This window comes from Heptranchias perlo, unplaced genomic scaffold (genome assembly GCF_035084215.1).
Source record: "Heptranchias perlo isolate sHepPer1 unplaced genomic scaffold, sHepPer1.hap1 HAP1_SCAFFOLD_55, whole genome shotgun sequence".
NCBI lineage: Eukaryota > Metazoa > Chordata > Chondrichthyes > Hexanchiformes > Hexanchidae > Heptranchias > Heptranchias perlo.
Genome location: NW_027139570.1, coordinates 334,799 through 356,551, shown reverse-complemented (window position 1 = coordinate 356,551; position 21,753 = coordinate 334,799). Strand labels below are relative to the sequence as shown.

The following is a 21,753-nucleotide window of genomic DNA, read 5'->3' as shown; positions in this document are numbered from 1 at the left end:
ACTTTTTCGTCCACGCCCATGTTCAATTTCACCCCATTCAGCGTGTAAGAGCGTCCAAGACCATAGACTTCCCTACAAATTAGAGGGGAGGTGGTTGTCCATAACTTGGAGAGGATGCAGAAAGGATTTCCCAGAACCGTACCAGGGATGAGGGACTTCAGTTATGTAGCGAAACTGGAGAAGCTGGGGTTGTTCTCCTTGGAGCAGGATAAGGGGAGATTTAATCGAGGAGTTTTGATTGGGTCGATAGGGAGAAACTGTTTCCACTGGCAGGAGGGTCGGTAACCAGAGGGCGCAGAGTGATGATAATTGGCAAAGAAGCCAGGGGGAGATGAGTGGAATTTTCTTTACGCAGCGAGTTGTTCTGATCTGGAACCGAATACCTGAAAGGGCGGTGGAAGCAGATTCGTGTTTAAAATCTACCCCAATGACTCTGTGTATAACTGATGCTCTCTCTGTCCAGTCGGTCCCAGTGAAATAAAGCAGTTTAGTGATGTTCAAAATAGAATCGGATCAATAATTGTAAAGGAGAAAGTTTGCAGGGCCATGGGGAAAGTGCAGGGGAGCGGGACTAAATGGATCGCTCTTTTAAAGAGCCAGCACAGACACCAGGGGCCGAATGGCCTCCTTCTGTGCAGTTTGATTCAAATCAATGGGGTGATTGTAAATCGAAGCATTTACATCATTTGAGCATTTAATAGAAAATTTAACCCGCATCAAACCCACGTGAATCAGCTGGTAGGAAGAGTAAAGGGAACCCGAGGTTTCGGGTTTTGCCCCACACGAACTTTGTATGTCAGTAACATTTAGCGGAAGAGGTGACAGCGAGGTTGATGTGCGCTGACACTTCCTGGAGGCTCCACTCAGATTGTGTCGAGCGGACAGCAAAGAGGGGAGATCAGCCAAATCCCCGAGTACCAGAGTCCTGACTGGGGACAGGGAGAGCAAGGCGGGGAGATCAGCCGAATCACTGAGTATCAGCGTCTTCACTGGTGACCGGGAGAGCAAGGCGCGGAGATCAGCCGAATCCCCGAGTATCAGAGTCCTGACTGGGGACAGGGAGAGCAAGGCGGGGAGATCAGCCGAATCACCGAGTACCAGCGTCTTCACTGGTGACCGGGAGAGCAAGGCGCGGAGATCAGCCGAATCCCCGAGTATCAGAGCCTTCAGTGGGGACAGGAGCCGTGCGGACCGGATCTCATGTCGCTTCAGTCTTTTCAATGGATGAATTGGGTGAGTGACTGAGAATGTCTCAGAGTGGGGGATTATTTCGAAGGAAACACATTTCTACATTAAGTGCACAGCTCGTCGCACACACGGTTCTGGGTAGAAACCAGATGGTGATCAGAATTAAAGATAAAACCTTATGCAGAGAATGAATCAACACCAAATGCGGGTGATCCCATTATTCTCAGGTGAATGTTAGGGTCGAATTGAAACCCAGAGCTACTTTAATCAGAACACAGTGGGATTGAATAAACCTTCTGGTAAAAAAAAACAAATTGAAGGGGGAACTGAGTGCGTCTCAAAATGTCTGCCCCTGAGTGACACAAATTAAAAGCAACATGCTGAAACTTGCAGAGACAGAGGCGAACGGTTTCCATTTGTGGGAACTCACTTCCTCCAGCTTTTTATCGATAAGAGAAAGAGGTTTTTGCACTTTTCACGTTGTCTGCCCTTGCTATGTCTGATTCAACGTTTGATATGGACACGTGTCTTCTGGCAATTTAACTTGTTAAATACCTGTCTGTGTAGGATTTTAGATTTGGTTGATGGTTAAAGGTTAGATTTCATCATCCTGCTGCTTCTCCCCAACAGAAAATACACACAGGTACTCAGTCACTCACTTATATACAGAGGCATCCTCTGTCTCCCTCTCTGATGCGCATACTCACTCAGATATGGAGAGCCATTTTCTCTCTCTCTCTCTCTCTTCCTCTCACATACGCACACATTCAGTCAGTCCCTCACTGATACACTGTGTGTCTCCCTCCATCACATATGCACGCACCTGCTCAGAGTCACTCAGAAAAACAGAGCCATTTTCTCTTTCTCTCTCCTCTCTCTGCCTCTCACATACGCACACACTCAGTCAGTCCCTTACTGATACACTTTGTGTCTCCCTCCATCACATTACCACACACCTGCTCAGAGTCACTCAGATATACAGATGCATCCTCCCTCTCTCTCTTTGTCTCTCTCATACACACGCACTCACTCAGTTGTTCACTGATACACTATGTATCTGGCTCCCTCACATAAACACACATTCAGAGTCTCACAGTTATACAGAGGCATCCATTCTCTCTCTCATACTCACACAATCCTCAGTTGCCCACTGATAAAATCTGTTTCGCTCTCCCTCTCTCTCATATGCACACATACACATTCAGATTCATTCATTGATATAGATAAGTAAGCACTTCCCCTATCTCTCTCTATGAAACACACACAGAGTCACTGACTGATGTACACACGCCTCCTCTCTCTCTCATATGGTGCACTGCCATCGTTTGGGGTCGGTGCCCTCGAGTGCCTGCCCCGCCTCTTGTGTAAGGAACAGTAAACTGTCATCCTGTGGTAACACAGTGCCCTCCCCGCCCCGTTGTGTCAGGCACGGTACAACGTCATCCTTTGGTGACACCGTGCCCTCGCTAAAGTGTGAGTCCTTCGATCATATCCATTGTGTTTGGAGAGTGGCCCCGAGAAATCTTTCAACTCTAATTCCCCATCAACTACTGATATTTTTGGAGATAGTGATTTTATTTATCCTAAAACTAAGAGTAGGCCATATTTGTTTACACATTCTACTTCAAATCATTCACTTACTGATCCTGATTTTCTCTGATCAGAGATATTTTATTACAGGCATGTGAATGAGTTGTAATCTATCGTCCAGTTGTGTACATCAATGACCATTTATAGCAAAATAGAAACAAGTTAATTGCTGAGAGCTTCTATTTTCTTTTGTTCTCTTAAATATGGTCAAAGTTCCCTCCACATTCCCACACTGAGGTGTTGTTATTATAGTTAATATCTATTTGAGGGTAAAGTATTCTGATTAAAATGTCTCACTTGTCGTTACAAACGTTCCGTCCCCACCCACACATACCAGCACTTTGGAATTTGCAGCTAACTGGAGACACATCCAATCTCTGAGTCAGGAAATGTCAATTCAAGACGGTTGGAAACCCAGTCCACAGCTGTCAACAGGACTTTTACTCATCGGAGTGTCCACAATAAACAGTAACACTCACAGCAAGGGAAACCCCTTCTTTCTATGATAAATCAGTCCCATGTTATGTTATATAATTATTCAGTGAAGTGAACTCTCTACAATAGTGACACTTCCCAGTCACGGTGTTGGGGCAGTACAGCTGCCTTCTGTGGGTAGAACCATGTCGCTGAGGATATTGTCCCATCAACTCTCCCTGTTTGTCGATGATGCCACTAAAATACACTTGGAAACTAGGAGTCTGGCCCCTCGATGAAGTTCAGCCAGAAAATATAAAGGAATGGCCACTGATTCACAAATAGCAAATGTGATCCTAAAAACAGGGGCAGCACATGTAGAAGGAATTGCCTCTAATTGTGGCTGGACAATGAAACGATCACATATTGTGGTCGGGGTGGTAAAGAGACATGGAATGTGGGAACAGAGTTCATCAAACAGTGTGTTTATTCAATCAAATATTTGATATTCAATCGTTTCAGATTCAATTCCTTTTATTTTAATTCAATATTAAAGGAAAAGTGTATTTTGCATTCGACTTCACATCGTCAATATTGGTCTCATTTTCTCCCCTGCCATAATTAGATCTCCAGGTGAATGACAGAGTGATTGAGAAACGTCCACAGCTGGAAGTAAACAGGGATTGTAGACTGATGAACAACAGCATGTTAAACAGCACAGGATTGTGAGAGCAACAACCAGAGAGAACCCTTCCGATTCAAAGAGCTTCCAAAGTTCGACTGGGGAGAAAGGTAAGAGAAAGTCCCATTTCCTCAGATAAACACTGTTCCTGTAGACAGTCCACAAAGGTTACAAGGTAAGGGGGGAAATGTTGAGAATGAGACTGGGAGAGTCTGATCACCGAGTACAATTATCCAGCATGAGGCCGTGCAATGAAATGTGAAGTGAGATCAGTTTCTGTCTCAAAACACACAGTCACAAATTAATCTTGTTTGTATTTTAGAGTGAAGGGGTTTGATCTAAGAGGTGACTCCATTCTGAGGCAGAGCCCAGCAGATAAACTGTGTCTCCCCGCCCCCAGCACCAACTCGGAAATAACCCACCATTATCGCCCCGATAATATCGATATTGCACTGTATGTTAATGCAGTAGCAAACACTGTTACCGAATTCAAATATATTTCATATCCAAATATCAAAATCAGTCCTCTTACAATTCTGAACTGGTTGGTGGGTTTTACTTAATGTTATTTCCCATCAGTAAGTCTATTTCTGGATATCACAATTGGAGTTGAAATAAATGATAATTTAAATATAAATTGGTGATAAAATAATACGTAAATTGTATTCTAATATTGATTTGTAAAATTTTTCCATTTGATTATTTTTTGTGTTGTCAGAATAAATGTTCCGGGTGATCACCTGATCCATCTCCCGGCCTCGGCCGAGGGTTCTTTTTATTCAACTGAAAGCGATGTTTCTCCAGATACAATCTAGATTCATTTCCGTGCACTTTCAATACATTTACCTGATTATTATGGGGACCTGCTTCTGGCAGAAAATATAAACACCGACTTTCATCCCTTTTAACACTAACTGGAGGTTCCAGAAATGTGGTTGGTCCAAATTTTGTAACATTCCAGATGTACAAAGAATGTGACGATCAGATGTTTTGCCATCGAATTCAGTATTGTGGCAGTAATTTAAATGGTCCCTGTTAACTGTTACAGGTTTAGATGGCTTAAGACAATCAGATTTACAGAGCAGACGGGGTCTGTTTTTAACAATGTGACTATTTTATCGATGTCCTTCTGTAGATGCGGTGCTGCTTAATATTCTGAGAAGCTCGAACTGATAGTGAATTCAGTAAATCCCCAGTATCTGGTCTTGTGGTGTAAAAAATCCGTTACTGGAATCGCAGCTTCATGGGTAGAAAAAGTGTCTGAAAGTTTAGGGTTAATCTTCATCTTAACTGAACTCCAAGTACGTGATGGTGGTTTTTGTTATTTCCGGTTGAGTTATTTTCGTTGAGTGATTTCCTGTATTGCCAGGGAAACAATCTGTCAGATCTCAGTACAAGAGGCGTTGGTTCCAATTTATATCCGAAAGACCATGAAACATTCATTTTGAACTCCTATCGATATATTCTGACCATGAAACATTCAGTGTAAACTCCTATCGATATATTCTGACCATGAAACATTCAGTGTAAACGCCTATCTATATATTTAGACCATGAAACATTCAGTGTAAACTCCTATCGATATATTCAGGCCATGACACGTTCAGTGTAAACTCCTATCGATATATTCAGACCATAAAACATTCAATGTAAACTCCTATCGATATATTCAGACCATGATACATTCAGTGTAAACTACTATCTACATATTCAGACCATGAAACATTCAGTGTAAACTCCTATCTATATATTTTTAGTGTAACATTGAGCACTGTTGCCTTTGCTGATTATAATATTCAATAACCTTTTAAGTGTTCTGTTATATATTTCAGAAATCTTATATCAGTAAATTTAAATTCATAATTCCTCATTACTTTAATTTAGGCAAATGTTACGCAGTAAGGATTTTTTATTAACACTTTGACATTTCACCAAATATTTCAAACTGAAATGTATGGCCTGATTTGTTACTGTTCTCTAGATATTACATTTCTAAACTTCCAGTTTAAGCTGAACAATTCTCAAAACTAGTCATCTGTTTTTTCTGTTTATGATCTTAAAGGAAAGTTTGGAAAACTGCAAAACAGTTTTGCACTGATCAGTAAAGAAGGTTTCTGTAGTTGAACTCTGAGTAACTTATTGAACTAAACTTCCCCATTTATAGAACATATCTTCTGGCAACACGCAGAGAGGGAAGGGATCGTGTCCTTTAATGGGGTGGTTTTAAAACCGTTACATTTTTCCGTGAAAAGTTGCTTACATCTTGTCCAAACGATATAGATCTGAAGCCTGAAATATAGAGTTTGTAAAACGTGCAGTTTATTGGGATAAAAAGCTGTGGCCTTTCAGTGGGATTTTCTTTTCCAGCTGAAGTGTGTGTCCCTCGGTCACATCCATTGTGTCTGGAGTGTGGCCCTGGTAAATCTTTCAACTCCAATTCGCCAGGAACTACTGATATTTTTAGTGATTTGATTTATCCTAAAACTAAGAGTGGGCCATATTTCATTAAACATTCTACTTTAAATCATTTGATTACTAATCCTGATTTTCTCTAAACAGAGATATTTTATTACAGCCATGAGAATGAGATGTAACCTGTTGTACAGTTGTCTACATGAATGACCATTTTTAGCAAAATAGAAAAAAATTAATTGCTGAGAGCTTTTATTTTCTCTTGTTCTCTTAAATATGGTCAACGTTCCCTCCACATTCCCACTCTGAGGTGTTGTTATTGCAGTTAATACCTATTTGACAGTTAAATATTCTTATTATAATGTCTCACTTGTAGTTACAAACGTTCCCACACCCACATGCCAAAACTTTGGAATTTGCAGCTAACTGGAGACACACCCAGCCTCTGAGTCAGGAATTGTCAATTCAAGACGGTTGGAAACCCAGTCCACAACTGTCAACAGGACTTTTACTCATCGGAGTGTCCACACTAAACAGTAATACTCACAGCAGGGGACACCTCTTCTTTCTGTGATAAATCCGTCCCATGTTATGTTATTTTGTGTAAATATTCAGTGAAGTGAACTCACTACAATAGTCCCACTTCCCAGTCACGATGTTGGGGCAGTACAGCTGCCTTCTGAGGGTAGAACCATGTCACTGAGGATATTGTCCTATCAACTCTCCCTGTTTGTCGATGATGCCATTCAAATGCACTTGGAAAATAGGAGTCTGGCCCCTGGATGGAGTTCAGCCAGAAAATATAAAGGAATGTTCACTGATTCACAAATAGCAAATGTGATCCTAAAAACAGGGGTGGGGCATGGAGAAGGAATTGTCTCGAACTGGGGCTGGAGAATGAAACGATCACATATTGTGGTCGGAGTGGTAAAGAGACATGGAATGTTGGAACAGAGTTCATCAAACAGTGTTTATTCAATCAAATATTTATAGTTTTTCAAATGTTTAAGTTTCAATTACTTTTATTTTAATTCAACATTAGAGGGCAACTGTATATTACATTCTCCTTCACACCATCAATATTGGTCTCATTTTCTGCCCTGTCATAATTAGAGCACCCGGTGAATGGCCGAGTGATTGAGAAAAGTCCACAGCTGGAAGTATACAGGGATTGTCGACTGAGGAGCAACAGCAGGTGAACCAGCACATGATTGTGAGAGCAGCAACCAGAGACAACCCTTCCGATTCAAAGAGCTTCCATCGATCGAATGGGGAGAAAGGTAAGAGAAAGTCCCATTTCCTCAGATAAACACTGGTCCTCTAGACAGCCCACAAAGGTTACAAGGTAAGGGGGGAAATGGTGAGAATGAGACTGGGAGAGTCTGATCACCGATTACAATTATCCAGCATGAGGCCGTGTAAAGAAACGTGAAATGAGATGTTTCTGTCTCAAAACACACAGTTACAAATGAATCTTGTGTGTGTTTTAGAGTGAAGGGGTTTGATCTAAGAGGTGACTCCATTCTGAGGCAGAGCCCAGCAGATATACAGTGCCTCCACCCCCTCCCCGCCACCCTCCAACCCCACCCCGACCCAGCACCAACTCGGAAAGACACCACCTTCATGGCCCCGATAATATCGATATTAGGCTGTGTGTTCAGGTAGTACCAGACAGTGTTATTGAATTCAAATATATTTCATATCCAACTATCAAAATCAATCATCTTACAATTCTGCACTGGAAACTGAGTTTTACTTAATGTTATTTCGTATTAGTAAATCTATTTCAGCATTTCACAATTACGGTTGAATTAAATGATAATTTAAATATAAGCTGGTGATAAAATGATACGTAAATCGTATTCTGATAATGATTTGTCAAATTTCTTCCAATTGATTATTTTGTGTGTTGTCAGAATAAATGTTCTGGGTGATCACCTGATCCAGCTCACGGCCTCGGCCGAGGGTTCTTTCTATTAAACTGAGAGTGATTTTTTTCCACATACAATCTGGATTCATTTCCGTGCTCTTTCAACACAATTATTATGGGGACCTGCTTTTAGCAGAAAATATAAACACTGTCTTTCAGCCCTTTAAACACTAACTGGAGTTTGCCGAAATGACGCTTATCCAAATTTTGTAACATTCCAGATGTATAAAGAATGTGACGATCAGATGTTTCGCTCTCGAATCCAATATTGTGGCAGTAATTTAAACGGTCACTGTTAACAGTTACAGGTTTAGATGGTTCAAGACAATCAGATTTTCAGAGCAGACAGGGTCTGTTTTTAATAATGTGACTGTTTTATCCATGTCCTTCTGTAGATGCGGTGCTGCTTAATGTTCTGTAGGGCTGGCACTGATAGTGAATTCACTAAATCCCCACTATCCGGTCTTGTGGTGTAAAAAAATCCGTTATTGGAATCGCAGCTTCATGGTTCGAAGAAGTGTCTGAATGTTCAGGGTTAATCTTCATCTGAACTAAACTCCCAATACGATGGTGGTTTTTGTTATTTCCGTTTCGTTATTTTCGTTGAATGATTTCCTCTGTTGCCAGGGTAACAATCTGTCAGATCTCAGTACAAGAGGCGTTGGTTCAAATTTATATCCGAAAGGGAGGGAAGGGGATCAGGATCAGACTGTGCGGAGAGTGTCTGGGACTGGGGAGGGAGGGGGATCAGGATCAGACCGTGCGGGGAGTGTCTGGGACTGGGGGAGGGAGGGAGGGGGATCAGGATCAGACCGTGCGGGGAGTGTGTGGGACTGGGGGAGGGAGGGAGGGGGATCAGGATCAGACCATGCGGGGAGTGTCTGGGACTGGGGAGCGAGGGGGATCAGGGTCAGACCGTGCGGGGAGTGTCTGGGACTGTGGGAGGGAGGGAGGGGGATCAGGATCAGACTGTGCGGGGAGTGTCAGGGACTGGGGGAGGGAGGGAGGGGGATCAGGATCAGACCATGCGGGGAGTGTCTGGGACTGGGGAGGGAGGGGGATCAGGATCAGACTGTGCGGAGAGTGTCTGAGACTGGGGAGGCAGGGGGATCAGGATCAGACTGTGCAGGGAGTGTCTGGGACTGGGGGAGAGAGGGAGCGGGATCAGGATCAGACCGTGCGGGGAGTGTCTGGGACTGGGGGAGGGAGGGGGATCAGGATCAGACCGTGCGGGGAGTGTCTGGGACTGGGGGAGGGATGGAGGGGGATCAGGATCAGACCGTGCGGGGAGTGTGTGGGACTGGGGGTGGCAGGGAGGGGGATCAGTATCAGACAGTGCCGGGAGTGTCTGGGACTGTGGGAGGGAGGGAGGTGGATCAGGATCAGACTGTGCAGGGAGTGTCTGGGACTGGGGGAGGGAGGGAGCGGGATCAGGTTCAGACCGTGCGGGGAGTGACTGGGACTGGGGGAGGGAGTGTGGTTTTTGGGAGGTGTATGTGTGAGTGACGGTTGAGGGTGGAGGACATGTGATTGAGGGTGGAGGGTGGGTGACGTGAGTGAGGGTGGAGCGAGGAGGCTGTGTGAGTGATGGAGGTGGTGATATGTGAGTGAGGCTGGAGGGAGATGGATGTGAGTGAGGGTGGAGGGAGGTGAATGTGTGATTAACTGTGGATTGAGGAGGATGTGTGATTGAGGGTTGAGAGAGGGGGATGTGAGTGATGTTGGATGTAGAGCGATGTGAGGGGGAGGGAGGGAGGTGTGAGTGAGGGTGGATGGAGTGGGATGTATGAGTGACGGTGGAACGAGTTGGATGTGTGAGTGATGTTAGAGGGTGTGGGATGTCACTGAGGGTAGGGAGTGTGAGATAAGGTGGAGGGAGATGCATGTGAATGAGGGTTGTGTGTTTGGGATGTGCAAGTGAGGATGGACGGAGGGCGATGTGTGAGTGAGAGTGGAGGAAAGGTGATGTGTGAGTATCGGTGGACTGAGCGGGATGTGTGGTTGAGGATGCAGGGAGGGGGATTTGCGTGATGGTGGAGGGAGGTGGATGTGAGTGAGGGTGCAGACAGGGGGATATGTGAGTGAGGGTGGAGGTTGTGGGATGTGAGTGTGGAGGGAGGGGGATGTGACAGTGATGGTGGAGGGAGGCGAATGTGTGAGTGAGTGTTGCGGAAGGAGTGTGTGTGTGGGTGTAGGATAAGGAGGGAGATGTGTGAGTCAGGGTGGAGGGAGGGAAATGTAATTGAGGGTGCAGTGAAAGTGATGTGAGTGAGAGTGGAGGGAGGGAAATGTGAGTGAGGGTGGAGGGATGGGGATGTGAGTGAGGTTGATAGGGGTGACGTGAGTGAAGGGGAGTGAGGGGTTTGTGTGTGATGGTGGGGGGAGGGTGATGTGAGTGTGGATGGAGGGAGGGTGATGTGTGATTAAGAGTGGAGTGAGGTGTTTGTGGGTGAGAAGGGAGGGAGGGGATGTGAGTGTGGGTGGGGGATGTGAGTTAGAAAGGAGGGAGGGCATGTTAGTGAGCGTGGAGTGAGGGGTATGTGTGTAGTGTGGTGGGAGGGGGACGTGAGTGAAGGTGTAGGGAAGGGGCTGTGAGTAAGAATTCGAGAAGGGTGATGTGTGTCAGGGTGGAGAGACGGTGATGTGAGTGAGAAGGGAGGGAGGGGATGTGAGTGTGGGTGGTGGGTGGGGGATGTGAGTTAGAAAGGAGGGAGGGCATGTTAGTGAGCGTGGAGTGAGGGGTATGTGTGTAAGTGTGGTGGGAGGGGGACGTGAGTGAAGGTGTAGGGAAGGGGCTGTGTGTAAGATTTCGAGAAGGGTGATGTGTGTCAGGGTGGAGGGACGGTGATGTGAGTGAGAAGGGAGGGAGGGGGATGTGAGTGAGGATGGTTTGAGGGGGATGCTTGTGAGTGTGGAGGGAGAGTGATATGTGTGAGGGTCGGGGATGATTTGTGAGTGAGGGTGGAGGGAGGGGGATGTGAGTGAGGGTGGAGAGAGTTGATTTGTGAGTGAGGGTGGATGGAGGAGGATGTAAGTGGGGTTGGTGGAAGGGCTAAGTGACTGAGGTTGGAGGGCGGGGTATATGAGTGATGGTGGATGGTGAACAACATGACTGAGTGTTGGTTTAGTTAGTTCGGGAAGAAGGAGGAGTATGTGAGTGAGTGTGGAGGGAGTGGAATGTGAGTGAGCATGTAGTGAGGGGATGTTCATGAGTGTGGAATCTGGGAATGTGTGAGTGAGGTCGGAGGGAGGGTGACGTGAATGAGGGTAGAGGAAGGGTGACGTTGGTGAGGGTGCAGGGAGTTGGATGTGTGAGTAATGGGGTGGGAGAGGGAAGTATGTGTGAGTGTGGAGGGAGGGGGACGTGAGTGAAGGTGGAGTTAGGGGATGTGAGTGAGGGTGGAGGGACGGATATATGAGTGAGTGTGGTGGGAGTAGGATTTGAGTGAGGGTGGAGGGAAAGGGATGTGAGTGATAGTGGAGGGATGGGACGTGTGAGTGAGAGTGGAGGGAGAGTGATGTATGAATGAGGGTGGAATGAAGGGTATATGAGTGCGGGTGAAGGTGATGTGTTTGAGAGTGAGTGTGGAGGAACGGGATGTGAGTGAGGGTGGAGGGAGTGTGAAGAGAGTGAGGGTGGAAGAAGGGGTTTTGAGTGAGGATGGAGGGAGGGGAATATGTGTGTTTGGAGGGAGGAGTTTGTTATTGAGGGTGGAGGGAGTGGATGTCGATTGAGTGTGTAGGGAGGGGTTGTGAGTGAGGGTGGAGGGAGGGGGATGTGAGTGATGTTGGAGGGACGGGGAGGTGAGTGACGATAATGAGATGTTAATGTGAATGATGGTTGTGGGAGTGGGATGTGTGAGTGAGGTTGGTGGGATGGTGTGGGAGAGAAGCTGGAGAGAGAGAGATCTGAATTAGGATGGAGGGAGGGGGATGTGTGAGTGAGGCTGGAGGGAGAGGGATGTGAGTGAGGATGGAGGGAGGTGATTGTGTGAGTGAATGTGGAGTGAGGGGGATGTTTGATTAAGTGTGTAGGGAGGCAGATGTGAGTGATGTTGGATGTGGGGCGATGTGAGTGAGCATGGTGGGGAAGGGATGTGAGTGAGGGTGGAGGGAGGGAGATGTGTATTAGGGGGCGGGAGTGGGATGTCTGAGTTTGGTTTTTGGGAGGGGATTGTGTGAGTGACGTTTGAGGGTGGGGGGCGTGTGATTGAGGGTAGAGAGTGGGTGACGTGAGTGAGGGTGGACGGAGGAGGCTGTATGAGTGATGGAGGAGGGGGATATTGAGTGAGGCTGGAGGGAGAGGAATGTGAGTGAGGGTGGAGGGAGATAAATGTGTGAGTGACTGTGTGATTGAGGGTCGAGCGAGGGGAATGTGAGTGATTTTGGACGTAGGGCAATGTGAGAGAGGGTAGCGGGAGGGGGATGTGAGTGAGGGTGGAGGGGTGGGATGTGTGAGTGACGGTGGAACGAGGTGAATATGTGAGTGATGGTGGAGGGTGGGGGATGTGAATCAGTGTGGAGGGAGGGGCATGTGTCAGTGAGGGTGGAGGGAGGTGGATGTGTTGGTGGAGGTGGAGTGAGTGTTGTGGAAGGGGTTGTGGGTGGGGTGGGGGGTTAGGGAGGGAGATGTGTGAGTGTCGGTGAAGGTTGAATGAGGGTGGAGTGAAGGGGATGTGAATGAGGGTGGAGGGAGTGGAAGTCGAGTGAGGGTCTAGGGAAGGGATGTCAGTGAGGTTGGAGGGAGGGTGTTGTGAGTGAGGATGGAGGGAGGGGGATGAGAGTAAGTGCAGAGGGAGCTGATATTCAGTAAGGGTGGAGGGAAGGGTTTGTGAGTGAGGGTGGAGGGAAGGGGTTGTGAGTGAGGGTGGAGGGAGAGTGATTTGAGTGTGGGTGGAGCGAAAGTGGGTGTGAGCAAGGGTGGAGGGAGGGGTATGTGTGTGTGGCTGGACAGAAGTGAATGTGAGTGAGAGTGGAGTGAGGGGTATGTGAGTGAGAGTGGAGGGAAGGCGATGTGAAATAAGGTGGAGAGATAGGGATATAAGTGAGTGTTGAAGGAGTATGATGTGAGTGAGAGTGGAGTGAGGGGTATGTGAGTGAATGTGGAGGAAGGGGGATGTGATTGAGGGTGCAGGGAGGGGTATGTGTGTGAGGGTGGAGGGAGGGGGATGTGTGAGGGTAGAGGGTGGGGTATTAAGTGAGAGTGGAAAGAGGCTAAATGTGGGTGAGAGTGCAGGGAGAGGGATGTGAAAGAGGATGGAGAGATGGGGATGTGGGTGAATGTGGAGGGAGGGGCATGAGAGTGACTGCGTTGTCCCTCTCTCTGGGCCCGGGAAAGTTTGGTAGCTCCGGGAATTGTGGTTGTGGCTCAGAGAAATCTCCCCCTCCCTGAACCCTGGGCCTCAGTCAGTTTGGAGCTGCACTCCCGCTCACCCCGCCTGGTCTCACTGCCTGGTCTCACAGCCCAGTCCATGCCCTGGGTTACCTCATAAGAACGTAAGAAATAGGAGCAGGGGTGGGCCACAAGGCTCCTCGATCCTGCTCTGCCATTCAACTCCACTTTCCCGTCTGATCCCCATAGCCCTTGATTCCCTTAGAGTCCAAAAATTTATCCATCTAAGCCTTGAATATAGTCAACGACTGACCATCCACAAGTCCCTGGGGAAAAGAAAATCCATAGGTTCACAACCCTCTGAATGAAGATATTTCCCCTCCTCTCAGTCCTAAATGTCTGACCCCGTATCCTGAGAATATGCCCCTTGTTCTGGACTATCCATCCAGGGGAAACAACCTCTCAGCATCTACCCTGTCAAAAACCCTCAGAATCTTATATGATTCAATGAGATCACCTCTCACTATTCGAAACTCCAGAGAGTATAGGCCCATTCTACTCAATCTCTCCTCATAGGAGAACCCTCTCATCCCAGGAATCATTCCAGTGAACCTTTGTTGCTGTGCCTGTAAGACAATACACCCTTCCTTAGATAAGGAGACCAAAACTGTACACAGTACTCCAGGTGAGGTCTCACCAGACCCCTGTACAATTGTAGGAAGACTTCCTTACAATAAAGGCCAACATGCCATTTGCCTTCATAATTGTTTGCTGCACCTGTATGTTAACTTTTTGTGTTTCTTGTACGAGGACACCCAGATCTCTCTGAACACTAATATTTAATAGTTTCTCACCATTTAAAACTTATTCAGTTTTTCTTTTCTTCTTACAAAAGTGAATAACCTCACATTTCCCCACATTATATTCCATCTGCCACTTTCTTGCCCACTCACTGAACCTGTCCATACCCCTTTGCAGACTCTTTATGTCCTCCTCATAGCTAACTTTCCCAACTAGCTTTGTATTGTCAGCAAACTTGGATACATTGCACTCGGTACCTTCATCTAAGTTATCAATATATATTGTAAATAGCTGAGGCCCAAGGATTGATCCTTGTGTCACTCCACCAGTTACAGCCTGCCAACCTGAAAATGACCCGTTTATCCCTACTTTCTGTTTTCTGTCCGTTAACCAATTCTCAATCCTCAATATTACCTCCAACCCAATGAGCCCTTATCTTGTGTAACAAACTCTAATGTGGTAACTTATCGAATGCCTTTGAAAATCCAAATACACAACATCCACTGGTTCCCCTTTATCTGGACTGCCAGTTTCATCCTCAAACAACTCCAATACAGATTGTCATCAACGAGTGAATTCCGCCCTTTCTGTTGCTTCAAAACTAGCGGGGGTGGTGCTGTGAAAGGGACCAGGCTCTGATTGGCGGGTGGGGGTATCAATCACTTGTTTTGAACCAATAGAAGGGGCGGACTCCGTGAGGGACATTAATTTCTGCAGCGAGGAAAAGTGCAGATTAGATTCTCCTTCACACCGTCAATATTGGTCTCATTTTCTGCCCTGCCATAATTAGATCTCCGGTGAATGATGGAGTGATTGAGAAAAGTCCACAGCTGGAAGTAAACAGGGATTGTAGACTGAGGAACAACAGCAGGGGAATCAGCACAGGATTGTGAGAGCAGCAACCAGAGAGAACCCTTCCGATTCAAAGAGCTTCCAGAGATCGACTGGGGAGAAAGGTAAGAGAAAGTCCCATTTCCTCAGATAAACACTGGTCTTGTTGACAGTCCACAAAGGTTACAAGGTAAGGGGGGAAATGGTGAGAATGAGACTGGGAGAGTCTGATCACCAAGTACAATTATCCAGCATGAGGCCGTGTAATGAAACGTGAAGTGAGATCAGTTTCTGTCTCAAAACACACAGTCACAAATTAATCTTGTTTGTATTTTAGAGTGAAGGGGTTTGATCTAAGAGGTAACTCCATTCTGAGGCAGAGCCCAGCAGATCTCCAGTGTCTCCCCGTCCCCAGCACCAACTCGGAAAGAACCCACCTTTCTGTCTCCCATGATGTGAATATTACACTGTGTGTTAATGTAGTACCAGACAGCGTTAATGAATTCAAGTATATTTCAGATCCAACTATCAAAATAAATCATCTGACAATTCTGAACTGGATACTTAATGTTATTTCCTATCAGTAAATCTATTTCTGGATTTCACAATTACTGTTGAATTAAATGATAATTTAAATACAAACTTGTGAGAAACTGATACGTAAATCGGATTCTTATAATAATTTTTAAAATTTCTTCCAATTGATTATTTTGTCTGTTGTCAGAATAAATGTTCTGGGTGATCACTTATCCATCTCCCGGCCTCGGCCGAGGGTTCTTTTTATTAAACTGAGAGTGAAGTTTGTCCCGATACAATCCAGATTCATTTCCGTGCTCTTTCAACACAATCACCTGATTATTATGGGGACCTGCTTTTGGCAGAAAATATAAACAGGTCTTTCAGCCCTTTAAACACTAACTGGAGTTTGCGGAAATATTGTTCATCCAAATGTTGTAACATGTACAAAGAATGTGACGATCAGATGTTTCGCCATCGAATTCAGTATTGTGGCAGTAATTTAAATGGTCACTGTTAACAGTTACAGGTTTAGATGGTATAAGACAATCAGATTTTCAGAGCAGACGTGGTCTGTTTTTAACAATGTGACTATTTTATCGATGTCCTTCTGTAGATGCGGTGCTGCTTAATGTTCTGTCGAGCTCAAACTGCTGGTGAATTCACTAAATCCCCATTATCAGGCCTTGTGATGTAAAAAATCCGTTATTGGAATCGCAGCTTCATGGTTAGAAAAAGTGTCTGAATGTTCAGGGTTAATCTTCATCTTAACTAAACTCCAAACACGTGATGGTGGTTTTCGTTATGTCCTTTTCAGCAACTATCGTTGAGTGAGTTCCTCTATGCCAGGTGAACAATCTGTCAGATCTCAGTACAAGAGGCGTTGTTTCCAAATTATATCCGAAAGACCATGAAACGTTCAGTGTAAACTCCTATCTATATATTCAGAACCTGACACGTTCAGTGTAAACGCCTATCTGTCTATTCAGACTATGAAACAGTCAGTGTAAACTCCTATCTACATATTCAGACCATGAAACAATCAGTGTAAACTCCTATCTATGTATTCAGACCATGAAACATTCAGTGTAAACTCCTATCTATATATTCAGACCATGAAACATTCAGTGTAAACTCCTATCTATATATTCAGACCATGAAACATTCAATATAAACTCCTATCTATGTATTCGGCATACCAGGAGTAGGGACATCGTCTGGATACGATGAAAACATTTTAAGAGTTGCTTTTACTCCAGAAGAATAATATTATAATACAGCAGTAGGTTGTGTAGATATATATAATTCATAAGACTTCCTGTTGCCATGGTTTAATGATCATTTTCTGAAATCGATAACTCCTGCGTGAATACTTTTTTAATGGAGATTATTATTCCACCAGTTATTCAGTCCTCCCAGCACTGCTGGCACTGTAGTGAACATTCACACATGTCCTCCTCCCATTCTGGCCTGTTTCAACAAACAGTGAGAACACATTCCAGTTCATCTATGCCAGTGTGAGCAAGGCCATCGAGATGCACTAGTAATGAATTAAAAGTCTTATTTCCAACGCACACTTCCTGTAAGTGTCACACTTAATGCTGCACTCGTCTCCTGTCACATTCACTCGCTGTTACACATCAAACTTCATAATTCAGAAATTAAACTTGGAGTATAACCTCTCGCTCCCTGTCAGTGGCGTATGGGTGTGGGGCCGGGTCAGTTGTGTGTGTGTGTGGGGCCGGGTCAGTAGGGTGTGGATGTTGGGCTGTGTCAGTGGCGTTTGGTTGTGGGGCCGGGTCAGTGGGGTATGGTTGTGGGGCTGGGTCAGAGATGTATGGGTGTGGGACTGGGTCAATGGGGTTTGGGTTTGGGGCCGGATCAGTGGGGTGTGGGTGTGGGGCCGGGTCAGTGGGGCGTGGGTGTGGGGCCGGGTCATAGATGTATGGTTGTGGTACCTGGTCAGTGAGGTATGGGTGTGGGGCCGGGTCAGGTGGGTATGGGTGTGGGGCCGTGTCAGTGAGGGATGGGTATGGGGCCGGGTCAGGTGGGTATGGGTGTGGGGCCGTGTCAGTGAGGTATGGGTGTGTGGCCGGGTCAAATGGGTATGGGTGTGGGGTCGTGTCAGTGAGGGATGAGTATGGTGCCGGGTCAGGTGGGTATGGGTGTGGGGCCGTTTCAGTGAGGTATGGGTGTGGGGCCGGGTCAGGTGGGTATGGGTGTGGGGCCGTGTCAGTGAGGTATGGGTGTGGGGCCGGGTCAAATGGGTATGGGTGTGGGGTCGTGTCAGTGAGGGATGAGTATGGGGCCGGGTCAGGTGGGTATGGGTGTGGGGCCGTGTCAGTGAGGTATGGGTGTGGGGCCGGGTCAAATGGGTATGGGTGTGGGGCCATGTCAGTGAGGTATGGGTGTGGGTCCGGCTCAGGTGGGTATGGGTGTGGGGCCGTGTCAGTGAGGGGTGGGTATGGGGCCGGGTCAGGTGGGTATGGGTGTGGGGCCGTGTCAGTGAGGTATGGGTGTGGGGCCGGGTCAAATGCGTATGGGTGTGGGGCCGGGTCAGATGGGTATGGGTGTGTGGCCGTGTCAGGGGGTATGGGTGTGGGTCCGGGTCAAATGGGTAATGGTGTGGGGCCAGGTCAGTGAGGTTTGGGTGTGGGTCCGGATCAGAGGGGTATGGGTGTGGGGCCAGGTCAGTGAGGTATGGGTGTGGGTCCGGATCAGAGGGGTATGGGTGTGGGGCCAGGTCAATGGGGTGTGGGTGTGGGTCCGGATCAGAGGGGTATTGGTGTGGGGCCAGGTCAATGGGGTGTGGGTGTGCGAGGCCGGATCAGTGGGATATGGGCACGGTGCCGGGTCGGTTCGGAATGGGTGTGAGGCTAGTTCAGTCGGGTATGGGTTTGGGGCCGAGTCAATGGAGTGTGAGCGCGGGGCCGTGTCGGTGGGGTGTGAATTTTGGGCCGGATCGTGGGGTGTGGGCGCTGGGCCGGGTCAGTGGGGTGTAGGATTGGGGCCTGATCGGTGGGGTGCGGGTTTGGGGCCGTGTCAGTGGGGTACGGATGTGGGGCCAAATCAGTGGGGCGTGGGCACGGGGCCGTGTAGGTGGGGTGTTCGTTTGGGGCCGTGTGGGTGGGGTATGGGCGCGGGGCCGTGTTGGTGGGTTGTGGGCGCGGGGTCGTGTCGGTGGGGTGTGGGCGCGGAATTATATTTGTAGGACGGTGGAACAGCAGCGTATGAACTGTACAGGGTCGATGAGAAGGCAATCTCCAGGTAACAGAGCCTCACTGCAAAGAAAATATGTTTTTAAGGAGAAGGCCGATAAACACGAGGGAGAAAGATAGAAGGATATACTGATAGAGTGAGATGCAAGAGGGAGGTTGGAGGCTGACGAGGTGCAGAAACACCGGCATGGTTCAGTTGGGCCCAATGGCCTATTTCTGTGCTGTACATCCTGCATAATTCTACGTAAAATAAAGGGAATTGACGAGGCTGCGTTTTCTGCAGCAGTTTTGTAGAATGCGAATATCGGAATCTTTTCTCTCATTCTGTAGTCTGGAACACGTGAACTCTTCGAGTGGAACGGAGAGATTCTAGTCGCCCAGTCAGAGAGTTATGTGATGCACAAGTGAAATGAGTTTAACTTGTTCTATAACATTAAACCACCAATGAGACTTTTGTATTACAGACGAGAGGGTTTGATCAAAGAGACACGCCCAGTTTGACACGTGGGTGAATAGGTGGACTCGTGCATCTCGATCTCTTCCTCCAACGCCTCTCCTCCATTGTCCAGCTCAGTGGGGCTCCCCTCGCTTGGTTCCAACTATAACCTTTGACTCCCTTGTTAATCAGGAATCTATTCAACTCAAAATATTTAAATGGAGAGAGATATTAAAAATATTTAATGACCCTGCCTCCACCACTCACTGGGGAAGGGATTCCACAGACTCACAACCCTCTGAGAGAAAACATTTCTCCTCATCTCCGACTTGAATGGGAGACCCCTTATTTTTAAACTGTGGCCCCCTAGTTCTAGTCTCTCCCACAAGGGGAAACATCCTCTCAGCATCTACCCCTTCTAGTCTCCTCAGGATCTTATATGTTTAAATAAGATCACCTCTCATTCTTCTAAACTCCAATGTATACAGGCCCAACTTGTCCAACTTTCCTCATAAGATAACCCCCTCATCCCAGGAATCAGTCGAGTGAACCTTCTCTGAACCGCCTACAAAGCAGTTATGTCCTTTCCCAAATAAGGAGACCAAAACTGCACACAGTATTCGAGATGTGGTCTCGCCAATGCCCTGAACAACTATAGCAAAACATCTCAACTTTTACATTCCATTCCCCTTGCAATACATGGCAACATTCCATGTGCCTTCCGAATCACTTGCTGTACCTGCATACTAATTTTTTGTGATTCATGTACTAGGACACCCAGATCCCTCTGGACCTCAGAGTTCTGCAATCTCTCTCCATTTAAATAATATACTGCTTTTCTAATCCTTGTGGACAAGTTCATATTATCCAACATTATACTCCATCTCCCTAATTTTTCCCTACTCACTTAACCTATCCCTATCGCTTTGCAGACTCCTTATGTCGTCTTCACAAATTACTTTCCTACCTCCCTTTGTGTCATCAGCAAATTTAACAACCATACATTAGGTCCCTTCATCCAAGTATAATTGTATAAATGCAGAGATTAGACAAGCGTGTAAGAAAGGCATAGTGGTCTTCATGGGGGACTTTAACCTTCACATAGATTGGGAAAAGCAGACTAGCAACTGTCAGAAAGGTAGTGAATTTCTTGCGTGTGTCCGGGATAGTTTTCTACTGCAGTATGTCCAAGAGGCAACAAGGGGCAAACCATACTGGATTTAGTAATGAGTAATTAACTAGATTTAGTTAACGGCTTAACTGTGTGTGAACATCGATCCAATAGTGATCATAACATGAACAAATTCAATGTAGTGTTTGAAAGGAAAAAAAGTGAATCAGCTGCTAAGATTCCAGACTTGGGCAAGGCCGATTTCAATGGAATGAGACAGAGACTGTCCACAGTAAACTGGGCAAATCTGTTAATAGGTAAAACGACTGATGATCAGTGGGAAATGTTTAAAGAAACATTGAACGTGATCGAGAATCGGTTTATACCCATGAGGGGCAAGAACTCTACTTGACAAAAAAAAAGCCATGGACAACTAAAGAGGTAAGGGATAGTATAAGACATAAGGAAAGGGCATACAAAAAGGCAAAAAATGGCACAGATCCTGGCGAATGGGAAAGATACAAAGATCAACAAAGTGTCACAAAACAGATAGTAAGAGCTACAAAAAGAGAGTATGAAAAGAAACTCACAAGGGATATCAAAACCAATACGAAGAACATTGATAGTTATATTAGGAAAAAGAGGGTGGTCAGGAGCAGTGTTGGCCCCTTAAAAACTGAAAGTCAGGATATTGCCATTGACAATGGGGAAATGGCGGACATGTTAAACAATTACTTTGCGTCAGTATTTACAGTCGAAAAAGAGGATAGCATGCTGGAAATCCCAAGAAAACGTATATTGAATCGGGGACAGGGACTCGATAAAATTAACATAAGTAAAGCAACAGTAATGAAGAAAATAATAGCACTAAAGAGCGACAAATCCCCAGGACCAGATGGTTTCCATCCCAGGGTTTTAAAGGAAGGAGGTGAGCACATTGTGGATGCCCTAATTATAATCTTTCAAAGTTCTCTAGATTCAGGAACTGTCCCTCCAGGTTGGAAAATTGCACATGTCACTCCGCTTTTTAAGAAAGAAGAGAGAGGGAAACCGGAGAAATATAGACCAGTTAGCCTCACATCTGTTGTGGGGAAAATGCTGGAGTCTATAATTAAGGATAGGATGACTGAACACATCGAGAACTTTCAGTTAATCAGTGAGAGCCAGCATGGATGTGTGAAATGTCGGTCGTGCCTGACAAACCTGATTGAATTTTTTGAAGAGGTGACTAAAGTAGTGGACAGGGGAAGGTCAATGGGTGTTATTTATTTGGACTTCCAGAAGGCATGTGT

General features: G+C 46.3%; 1 protein-coding gene and 1 long non-coding RNA gene across 7 annotated transcripts in view; one reads left to right on the top strand and one right to left on the bottom strand.

Annotated features, from left to right (window-relative positions):
* The first annotated feature begins 635 nt into the window (after nucleotides 1-635).
* The window catches only part of LOC137315461 (NACHT, LRR and PYD domains-containing protein 4C-like), a 36,637-nt gene continuing 15,519 nt past the window's right edge, over nucleotides 636-21,753 (top strand). The window contains exons 1-5 of one of the 6 annotated variants that reach the window (XR_010961444.1): nucleotides 814-1,233; nucleotides 3,818-3,984; nucleotides 7,400-7,566; nucleotides 15,140-15,305; nucleotides 15,518-15,995. The gene's annotated coding sequence lies outside the window, so the exon portion shown is untranslated. Of the gene's footprint in view, nucleotides 1,234-3,817; nucleotides 3,985-6,803; nucleotides 7,214-7,399; nucleotides 7,567-13,413; nucleotides 14,234-15,139; nucleotides 15,306-15,517; nucleotides 15,996-21,753 lie in introns of those variants that run through there. The other 5 variants (XM_067980147.1, XR_010961443.1, XM_067980150.1 and 2 more) reach the window with 5 other exon arrangements.
* On the bottom strand, nucleotides 3,662-7,807 carry LOC137315462 (uncharacterized). The gene is made up of 2 exons (XR_010961445.1): nucleotides 6,834-7,807; nucleotides 3,662-5,231 (listed from the first exon to the last, which is right to left on the bottom strand). It is a non-coding gene; the product is annotated as an uncharacterized lncRNA (long non-coding RNA).